The 11,015-nt window shown below is 41.6% G+C and overlaps 4 non-coding genes across 4 annotated transcripts; 2 read left to right on the plus strand and 2 right to left on the minus strand.

Annotated features, from left to right (window-relative positions):
- The first annotated feature begins 641 nt into the window (after nt 1-641).
- On the plus strand, nt 642-713 carry Trnaq-cug. Its single transcript has one exon. It is a non-coding gene; the product is annotated as a tRNA-Gln (tRNA).
- Nucleotides 714-2,953: 2,240 nt separating this feature from the next.
- On the minus strand, nt 2,954-3,035 carry Trnas-uga. The gene has a single exon. It is a non-coding gene; the product is annotated as a tRNA-Ser (tRNA).
- Nucleotides 3,036-5,800: 2,765 nt separating this feature from the next.
- On the plus strand, nt 5,801-5,882 carry Trnas-aga. Its single transcript has one exon. It is a non-coding gene; the product is annotated as a tRNA-Ser (tRNA).
- A 4,053-nt stretch (nt 5,883-9,935) lies between these two features.
- On the minus strand, nt 9,936-10,007 carry Trnam-cau. The gene has a single exon. It is a non-coding gene; the product is annotated as a tRNA-Met (tRNA).
- Nucleotides 10,008-11,015: the final 1,008 nt, after the last annotated feature.

Genomic DNA, 11,015 nt, shown 5'->3' on the forward strand with positions numbered 1-11,015 from the left:
AAAAAAAAAAAAAAAAAAGAGAGAGAAAGAAAAAAAACTACAACACATCTTGCACGTTCCTAGTGGCAAGTTTGTTTGTACATTGGTAGGAAGACGAGCTCCCTGTTTGTTTGTACATTGGTAGGAAGACGAGCTCCCTGGATAAAGTGGAATCTGAAATCTCTGCACGACACTGTAATTCTAGCTTTCCAGAGCCTGTGGCAGGAAGACTGTTCTGTCATTTCAAATACACGCACTCAAAATAAAATGACTACTAAAAATGCCCACTTCAAGGTTTCTAGGTTACATTGATGAAAAACTTAAAACATTCAGTCCAACTCTAGAATATCAAAAACAACAACAACAACAAAAAAACCCCTCTGAAATGGACAAAATAAATTCCCGAGGATTTTCTTCTAGAAGATGTCACCAGTAACATAACATTAAGAATTTTGAATTTGAAAACAGGGTGTGTAGCACAATCCTGTAATTCCAGCTCTTAGGAGGAGGAGCTATGAGGTTAGGGAGCTCAAAGACGGTGGTGACTACAAGGCCGTGGAAGGTCAGCCTAGGCCAGAACCCGTCACAAACAGGAATTCAGACTAATAAACTCCTGTTCCTACTCATCATTGATGGTAGGAGGAAAAGCGCACCCATCAGGTGGTTCCATGGTGTAATGGTTAGCACTCTGGACTCTGAATCCAGCGATCCGAGTTCAAATCTCGGTGGGACCTGCTTAATTTTAAAAGCCGCTTTTGTCTTTCTCATGTCTATCTGTGAATCTACAATTAATTCTGTTCCTTCTAAGTCTTCTGTACTCCTTACCCCAATGCATTGGTGATCAGGTAAAGAGAGAATCCCAATGAAATATAATAAACTAGTTGCAGATCAATGTAAGCCTCCCGTGCCCAGCACTATAGTAAGTAAACAAATAAATATATAAATAAAATCACCAGTAACATAGGATAACACAGAATAAATAAAATCACCAATCAAATAAATAAGTAATGAAACCATACATTTGTAATAAAATTTATTACTTCCTACAAAGCACATATTAATGTGATTTTTATTTTCATGACTGATAATTTGTTATATATTTCATTCTCCTCCTGAAATTGTTACCTTCTTCCTTTTGTTCATATTTATCCATAGAATTAAATATGGATCCAGTCTTTTTAAATACTTCATAATACTTTGTTTGGCACAAAATGCATCCTAGTGGCATATAAAATCCTTGACTCTCATTTCATTAACTCTCTCGTAGGCCTGTCTCCTCTCCCTCAGTGCTGAATGGCTTCCCCGGCACTCGGATGATCATGTGTTAACTTGCTCCCGAACTAGGTCTTTCATCATTAGAGGCAAATAATTTTATCCCAAATTTCTGGAAAGCACAGGACTTTAAAGAGGAGAGAGAAGGATAAAAGGCCCATCTACTTTCAAGAATTCCAGGTCAGTCAGGGCTACACAGTAAGAGCTCCTCTCCAAAATTTAAAGACAAAACACCACAAAAGCAATCTTCTAACATCGACAGCTGCAATCCGTTATATTGAATAGATCTACAAAGCACAAAGTATGGAAAGCCTTTGACATGGTTAGTCTACGGCTGTTGTGCAACACTATCCCAGGGGAGACCGAAAGAGAAGCCTACCGCAGCAGGGGTGACAGTTCACAAAAGCTGGGAGCCTGGAGCTGGTTGTAGGACTTGGGAGTCATCAGGTTAGAGGCCCTTGTAGGCCAGATTTCACGATTCCAAGGAGGACCCTCCCAAAGTATCTTGTTATTAGAAGATTCTGAGTTAGATTTAATAGGTATAGCAAATAGCTAATACAGCAAACCTCATTTTTCAAGCTCTTGCCCTTGCTGTGTGGCAGTTTCCTCAGAGAACATCTTAGAGGCAAAGCGCCAATGACACAGGCTTTTCCCAGGAGGTAGGGGGGCATTCTATCCTGTGGGGAACCTAGGCAGTTCAGGAAGTCCTCTGAATGGACCAGATGTGCTAGGCCCCACCCTCCTCAGTAAGGCCTGCCTCATAATCCTATCTAGAAACCCTCGTTTCTCATTTCGTTGTGTGTCATTGAGCAGTTTATCCAGAATGAAGAAAATAGGCAAGGTGGTACAGGCCTATAATCCTAGCTCCTGCGAGCTGAGGCAGAAGAAGTTCAGTTAGTTTCAGGCCAGTCTGAGCTACAGTGTGAGCTCCAGGTGAGCCTCGCAGTTCAGCGGTATACCGCTTGCCTAGCGGGCCCAAGGCTCTAGGTTCCATCCTTAGTGTTGTTAGGGAATTAATATGCCTTCTTGGTGATCAATCACTCCAGCACTCAGAATTTAATAAAGGAAATTAGTAACAATGTCCTGGCTAATCCAGAAAGGGAGCCAGCCTTGCACAGAAATCTGTTAGCTTATATTGTTTTATAGTCCCTCAAGTTCCACTCTGAACAATTAAACATGTTTCACAAAGACAGAAGAAATTCCAAGCTTCAGTTGTTTGGACAAGCAGGGAGATTTACAGTATAGAGCATTGTCGTCGAGACAGACCGGGGCTGCCTTTCCCGGGGAGCTGCTATCCAGGGACATCCTGTGTGCCTGGAGGAACTGCGCTTATAAGGGAACTGGGAGTGCTCCTTTAGCTAAATTCCACTCTGTGTAATTTAGTATTTTAAAAAGCAGTGTAATCGATCCTACTTTATAATATCAACCTATGTCCTCAGTTTCTCCTATATCAGTACAAGGAGGAGACAGATGCAACTCGGATCTTCAAACATTTTTAGTGTGTAGCTCAAGGAAAGCAGGCTGCTTCAGCCTTCCAAAGGCTGGAATCACCTTTGCGTCTTGACCCTTTGGAAGAGGTTACAGTGTAACCCTTACATAGCAGGCTTGATGTGGTGAGCCAAAGAATTTAACAGCATAATTTTCAATTACATGCAACCCGATAACAGGGATTATAGCTGTTACAGCAGATGCTTGGTAAAACCGTAGTCGGCAGGATTCGAACCTGCGCGGGGAAACCCCAATGGATTTCAAGTCCATCGCCTTAACCACTCGGCCACGACTACCTGTTCCTCACAACTTCTGAAGTGCCAATATAAACTAATGGATAGGTGAAATTTTCACGGAAATCTAGTGATAAAGAATTTCCTAGTTTATACCGAGAAACAAGAGAACCACAGACACGGTTGCAAGAAAGTAAAGGCTTTCTAGGGGCGATCCCTCTATACTGATTCATTCTCTGGAATCCGTGGAGAGGGGTCTGCGGTTCAAAGTAAACTTAAACAAGAAGTGCCAACGCAAGGAGCAAGGAAAGTGAGAAAACTCCGGCCACTTTAGAGTTAAAATCTACAACCCCCTCTGCCCTTACACTGCAGAGGTACTGGGGTGCTGGGAAGACGGGGATTGGGGGGAGTCTTGTGTTCTCAGACCTCAGATCTCACTGTAGCTAAAACTGCGCCCCCCAGACGCCTGAGTCCGGTAGAGGAAGGAACTCCGAATACAATTTCCAAAGGTTTTGACTTAGTGAGAGTAGCTCTGGTGCCTAAGAAAAGGACAAATGATTAAAGACAAGCAATTTTCAACAAATCCAATAAAATTGACGTAACTGATTCCTTATGTCCGACACTTAGGAGGTTGTCTGAGTAGGGTCAGGAAAGGAACTGGCATAATTTATTTTCCCTCTCTTCGCATATATGTCAGGAATTCTGTATCGTGTGCTTCATCTCGAAGCATATATATTCCAGAGAATTTATCCGAGATATAGCTATAGATATAAATGCTTTAGATATTTAGATAGATCTTGAATACGTGACCTCCGTGACCCACAGGGAGGTTCTCTCAACTTGTGTTGCCTTTTGGTTTTGTATGTTCCTGGGCTGTTTTTGAAACGGAGTAGCTATAACAGTCTGGCCTTGAATTTGCTACGTAGCTGAGGACGCTCTACAACGGTACGCCAGTGTCCTCGGAGGTCAGAAAAGGTTGTGGTATTAGTTGCGGCTGAGGGTATAGGTCAGTGGGAACCTCTTGCCTGAATGCTGGGAACCAATCTCAGATCCTCTGGAAGAGCAGACATCTCTTCGACCCCTCTAACTGGGATTATTTTAATAACTTGTTTAGTTTTTTTTTTTTAAAGGGGAGATAGAGGACAGTTGTATGAGTTCTGTGAGTGTGTGTGTATTCCTGTGTGAGTGTGCATACCTGTGAGTGTGTTTCTTGTGTGCTACAAGGGATTGAACCCAGGACCATAGCAAGCAAATGCTCCACCTCTAAGTCCAAGGCTCATATTTTTTAGTTTTGGAGAGCTGTGTTTCTTGAGGTCAACTCAAAATTAGTCTTACATATGTATGCAGAAAAAGAACGTTTAAAAACATATGATGCATTCTTAAATCAAATGGCTGTCAGTTCTCTAGTTATAGAACAATAAAATACACACAGGAAATGTTCTAAACCTAGGTGCTGGGACTGTAGTTCACTGGCAGATCACACCTAGCATCTGTGAAGCCCTGAGTCGGGCCCCTGCCTTACACAGGCATGCACACACACATGTTGAATGTATTATTCAAACATCAAACAGTACATTTCTCTCTTGACGGTGTGATATTCCCAGCCATCAGAGGGTTGCACAGCTGATTTAGCTATGTACATGTAAAAACCAAAACTATTTTATCTTGAATTACACCCAATTTTCAGAAGAGACACAAGAATATCTTTGATTGTAATCTAATGAAAACTGAACACTACTTTAAAAGACACTTTTGGTGGTTCGAATTAATTTTTACAAAACAAACTTGGTAATTTTTTTCTGTTTTCTTAACGGCCTCCAATTCTACCTATAACTTAATAAGCATGTGTTGTTCGCAGACTGCATCACTGCGCATCTTTTGCAAGTGAGTAGGGGCCAAACCAGTTAAAGTCTTCACCCGCTATTTGATATTTTCCTGAGGCAGAGTCCATATTTGCAAATTACTCAAATTATAAAAAGCAAAATCTGGTACAAAGGGAAGTGGAGATCTGGCTTGTGAGTATTGTATGATAAAGGTGTCCCCTTTAAAGACTTGCTTATCAGTTTAGTTCCATAAGTGCTTGAGGAAAATGTGCAGCTATCCATGCTTAACCACATAGCAAACCTCACTTCTGTAAGGCAACCAGAAACATTGCTGAAGGCATAGACAGCATCCAAGGGCAAAAAAACCAGTACATATCACTGAAGAAAGGTAATTTCCAAGTACCATATGAGCACGGATCTTCTCCCTGCCTCTTTTTCCGCAATTGAGACATAACGATTAAGTGATATCATGTTTATACATGAAGTTATTTTGCAAAATCCAAAGTAAATTTCAGTAGCTAGCATTATTTTGTTAAGGTGAACCCCGCTGTTCACCTCGTCTCAGTAATGTAGACTTACATTTCACTTGTTTTTATTAGCTTCAGAACTTCAATCTCAAGGAGTTCCAAAACTTACTTAGAAGGCTAAAAATGGGTAGCCACTCAGGTTTTGTGAATTGTTTCCATCATTCACAATCCCACAGAGGATTTAGATCGTGTCCCAGTTGTTGGCCGTACCTCGAGGATTGCTAGTACAGAAGATAGGAAAGCTAGTCTCTGGAAATATCTCTTTCCCTGGAAGGAACATCGGCTCTGAAGATGAAGAGCTGTATGTCAGTTTGTCACTAAATCATTATTTCTGTCGGAGAGGCCTCAAGTAGTTCAAATAAAATAAATTATATATTATATTGTATATATAAAGAAAATACAACACTACTAGAAAAGTCACTTTAGAAGACTAAAGTTAAGCCAGGTTCCTTACCCTTCCATGCCAAATTGCCCTCATGTAGTCGTGGCCGAGTGGTTAAGGCGATGGACTAGAAATCCATTGGGGTCTCCCCGCGCAGGTTCGAATCCTGCCGACTACGATGTCTTATTTGAAGGCTCACGAATTGTGAGGCTATTACTTTTCAGAAGATTTCTTCAATGACTAATAAGTTCTTTAGGTGGCCCAATAAAAACACCTCTGCATGTTTTCACACTACCCAGCTCAGTACTACTTGAAAGAATTATAAAAGCTTTAAAAGCAATTAGATCAATGACAGGGAGAAATGTGGGAGCTTTTTAAACACAATTAGATCATAGACCTAGAGAGGTTTTCTTTTTTTTCTACTATGAAGTTCACTATGTGGCCTTTAACGCTGATCTTTCATTTCTGAGTTCCAAATGCTGGTGTTATTAGCAGTAACTACTGTTGTTATGGTTTTGTTGTTTCTATTTTTATCTTATGCTAGTTGACTTCTTTCTTCCCTTTTTCTTTTTCTTTTTCTTTTTTATTTTTTGTGACACATCTCCATGTAGACCCAGCTGTTCTGGAACTCCCTCTGTAGACCAGGCTGGCCGCCGACTAAAAGATCTATCTGCTTGGCTGATTTCTAATTTCTTCTGTTGAATCATAGGACATTTGTATTCAGCTTTTTAAATTATTTACTTTCAAATTAGCAAATTCATTTTAATACAGCTATGTGTGGTTGAATAAAAAGTTTGGGAAGTACTAGCATTAATGTCATTTTTTAAAAAATTCATTTATTGGGCTGGAGAGATGGCCCAGAGGTTAAGAGCACTGACTACTCTTTCAGAGGTCCTGAGTTCAATTCTTAGCAACCACATGGTGGCTCACAACCATCTGTACTGAGATCTGGCGCCCTCCTCTGGTGTGCAGGCATACATTGAGGCAGAATGTTGTGTACATAATAGATGAATAAATCTTAAAAAAAAAATTCATTTATTTTTCTTTCTCTCCCCCCCTCCCCACCCCATCACCCAAGACGGGGTTTCTCTTTGTAACAGCCTTGGCTATTCTGAAACTGGTTTTGTAGATCTGGTTGGCTTTGAACTGACAAAGATACACTTGCCTCTGCCTCACAAGTGCTAGGATTAAAGGCGTGGACCAACACACCTAACCAGTTTAAAATTTTTGTTTTTGTTTTTGTTTTTGTTTTTTTTTCGAGGCAGGGTTTCTCTGTAGTTTTGGAGCCTGACCTGGAACTAGCTCTTGTAGACCAGGCTGGTCTCGAACTCACAGAGATCCGCCTGCCTCTGCCTCCCAAGTGCTGGGATTAAAGGCGTGCGCCACCACCGCCCGGCCAGTTTAAAATTTTTAATTTATATTCAGAATCAATTGCATTACCATTGAGTATTAATATTACCTTTCATAACCATTAATGCAAATTTTCTGTATAATTAGCAAGGCAGAAGCTTGTTTTTGTTTGTATTGTTTTGTTTGCTTTTTTGTTTTAAGAGGTTGTTTCTGCCTTCAGGGTATATCTTTAATGCCAGCACTTGAAAGGTAGAGGCTGAAGGATCAGAAGTTCAAGGTCCTTCAGTGCAGAGCAAGCTTGAGACCAGCCTTGGTTGCCTGAGACCTTGTCATATATATGCATGTGTGTATGTATGTATATATGCATGCATGCGTGTATGTATGTATATAGGCTCCACTTACATAGAACTGATGACACACAGAAAGCGACAAGACAAGGAAATTCTGTTTCTATTTACACGCCTTCCTCTTGGCATTAATGACCAAAGAAAGCGGGTTACGCCAGAAGGTAACCAAGACTCTGTGGCAGCTGGGAGAAGCAGTCTTGATGAACTAACTGACCCTCAAAGAGCCGCGCGGAAGCGCATTTACAGTTTGTTACACACAAAAAAATGGCTTTTGAATAAAACAAAGTTCCTCATTCTAATCTAGGTGTTTTGTGAAGGAAAACATCACACCCGGGAAACTTTAGTCCTTATTGTATACTGTTTGCAGTACCCAATAGTGCAAGATGCCCTAGGTATGCCCGGAACATCTTGTGACCAAAGTTGAGCAAAGTTCCCTCAGAAAAACAACTCTGTAGATAACAGAAAATAACCGCTGTTCTATACAATGATTTCTTCAAGGTCAAAGTACTTCTAGAAAATTACCTGTTTTGGAGTGAGGCAACCCAGACCCAGACAGACAAATATCACATGTATTCACTCATAAGTAGTTTTTAGACACAAAGCAAAGAAAAACCAGCTTACAATTCACAATCCCAGAGAACCCAGACAACAATGAGGACTCTAAGAGAGACATGCATGGATCTAATCTACACGGGAAGTAGAGAAAGACAAGATCTTCCGAGTAAATTGGGAGCATGGGGACCATGGGAGAGGGTAAGAGGGAAGGAGAGAGGAAGGGAGGGGAGCAGAGAAAAATATATAGCTCAGTAAAAACAATAAAAAAGAAAACAACTGTTCTGGTGTTTGCCCTAGATACAGTGAAAACAGCGATTTCATTTCAGTGTTTACCCTAGTAATGATTCTACTGGAATTCGGCTACATCCCCTCATGCTGCTCTTGACACGACACGGGAAGATATCAGAAAGTGAGGGCGTGTTCAGACTTACACAGGCGGGAGTCAGAGTCACAAGGTGACAGTCACACCATCCAGAATCAATGACTTTAACTGAGGGATGGGGGTGGACAGTGGGAGGTGGGGAGGGACAACAGAGTGGCAGAAAGTTAAGGTCAGCCTCCACTGCAGAGCAAGCTTAAGGCCAGCTTCAACTATCTTTTTTTTTTCTCCCAAGACAGGGATTTTCTGTACCCCGACTGTCCTGAAACTCACTTTATAGATTAGACTGGCCTCCACTCACAGAAATCCACCTGTCTCTGCCTTCCCAGCACTGGGATTAAAGGTGTGGGCCACCACTACCCCAAGAGACCTTGCCTTTAAAGAAAAAAAAAATAGAGGTTTGTATTACATAGAATTGTGACATTAAGAGTCAGGAGAAAAGTAGTGGATTCCTGTGATATATATATATATATATATATATATTCATAGTATACACCCACATATATATTATAATGGTGTTACAGGTTTATAATTCCAGGTATTTGAGAGACTGACAAAGAAGATTTCAAGTTCTAGGCTTGTCTGGACCACAGAGTGAGTTCAAGCTTACCATAGGCAACTTAGTGAATTTTGTCTCAAGATAAAGCAAAACCAGGGCTGGAGATAAAGTTCAGTGGCAAAGCGTCCGCTCAACAAGCACCGTGCTTTAGGTTCCGTTTCCAAGACCACAAAACACAGACTAGAGCTGTTGACAAAGCCTGAAGGTCATTAGAGAACCTGTACGTACATTTTCATGATGTCATTTCAAATGGGGAAGTCATTCTTGAGTCTTGAGTTCCCTCGTGGGAACAGGATTCAGAGTTTACTTTCACAGATTGTGTTCAGTGCATAAGAATCTGTTTTCCGGGCGGTGGTGGCGCACGCCTGTAATCCCAGCACTCGGGAGGCAGAGGCAGGCGGATCTCTGTGAGTTCGAGGCCAGCCTGGTCTACAAGGGGAAGTTCCAGGACAGGCTCCAAAGCTACAGAGAAACCCTGTCTCGAAAAAACCAAAAAAAAAAAAAAAAAAAAGAATCTGTTTTCCTTAACCTAATGTGGGCCATGAGCGTCCCTTACACCCCTCCTCCCTTCTCCTACAGCCCCATTCAGTTGTCCCTGCATCCCCACTTGGGTCTCTCTTCTGTGCGTCTTGTTTTCTCCCTTCTGTGCATCTGCTCTGCACACGACCTCCCAACCCCCCTCTGCTTTCTGTCTTCCCTCTTCCTCCCCTTATAATGTCCCACGGAATTCCCTTCCTCTCTTCTTCTCTCCCTCTATGCCCTGTACACACGACATGTATGATCCAGGTCTTCTAGAAGTTCATTCTCTCCACGTGTTGTCTTACACTTATTCTATTAAAAAATTAGAACTAGGAGACTGTGGCAAGGTTGTCTTGAGGTCAAGGCTAGCCTTGACTACAACGCACGGCTTCCTCAAAACAAGCACCAAATAGCTCGTCTGGAGGATCAGTTGACTCAGAGAATTTACCACGATAAAGAGCCATGAGAAGGGCATCCAGTTGTCTACAACTAAAGATCTTTTGCTCCAAGAAAATAACCGCGTAGCAGAGGATGGTTTCGATCCATCGACCTCTGGGTTATGGGCCCAGCACGCTTCCGCTGCGCCACTCTGCTCCTGTAGGAAGGCGCTCCTAAGATAGGATATAGTTTCATCCAGTCTAGGAATAATTCATTCTGTGTCTGTAGTGTTCTCTTTTCCACTGCCTCCTTCGCACTTAGTCTTTGTGATCCAGATCTGACCCAGATGGCCAAAGGGATTTTCCTTGGACGGATATTAAGAGCTCAAAGACTGGATCAAGAACGAATTCCCTGGGTTTGGAGTTCTTCGGGGTCGTTACCAGCATGAATTTTTGCCGGCGGATGTCGGCTTTCCAGAGGAAGAAACCTGCCAAGTCCTTCCAAATTTTTTAACAGTCGTGTCCTTAACCACCAAAGCTTCCTCGTCTGGTCTACCTCCACCTCCTTTTAAGGATCTCATGTCCCTCCGTCTTCCAGGCGCCTATTCCCACCAATTGGACAAATTGACTACATGTCCAAGCTTCAGCCTGAGCTTGCAGCTTGGGACTGTATTCTAAGCACCAGCACTCAGAGGTTGAGGCAGGAGGATTGCCTTGAGTTCCAAATCAGAGTAGTTTACAAAGACTCTAATGCAAAAGGGAAACAAATATTTAAAGAAATACATTTAAATAAATAATGAATAGTGAGATTCACATCACCATTAAATGTTTAAAACACTGCATTTAAAAAATTCCTGACAAAAGAAAATAAACGCTATACTAAAATGATTTGTTTGTTTATTTATTTTTGCCATTCTGAGAATTTAAATCTTTTAGTTTTTCAGTCAGATGGAAGCAAAAAGTGTTTCCTTGTAGAACTTCCATCTGGGACTTCCTTCTATCTCAGACAGGTTGGGTAGTATTCTGGGTCTCTGTAAGAGGTTGGGTATTCCCTGAGTTTCTTAGAAGGAAGGACTTAATCCCAGCACCACAAACAGGTTAAATTTGGTAAAGGAGGGTGAGCCTTAGGGTGAGGTTTTTGTTTAGAATAGGTCACGTTTCTTTTTCCTTTTTATTTTATTTATTTATTTATTTATTGGTTTTTCGAGACAGGGTTTCTCTGTGG

This window comes from Microtus ochrogaster, unplaced genomic scaffold (genome assembly GCF_000317375.1).
Source record: "Microtus ochrogaster isolate Prairie Vole_2 unplaced genomic scaffold, MicOch1.0 UNK66, whole genome shotgun sequence".
NCBI lineage: Eukaryota > Metazoa > Chordata > Mammalia > Rodentia > Cricetidae > Microtus > Microtus ochrogaster.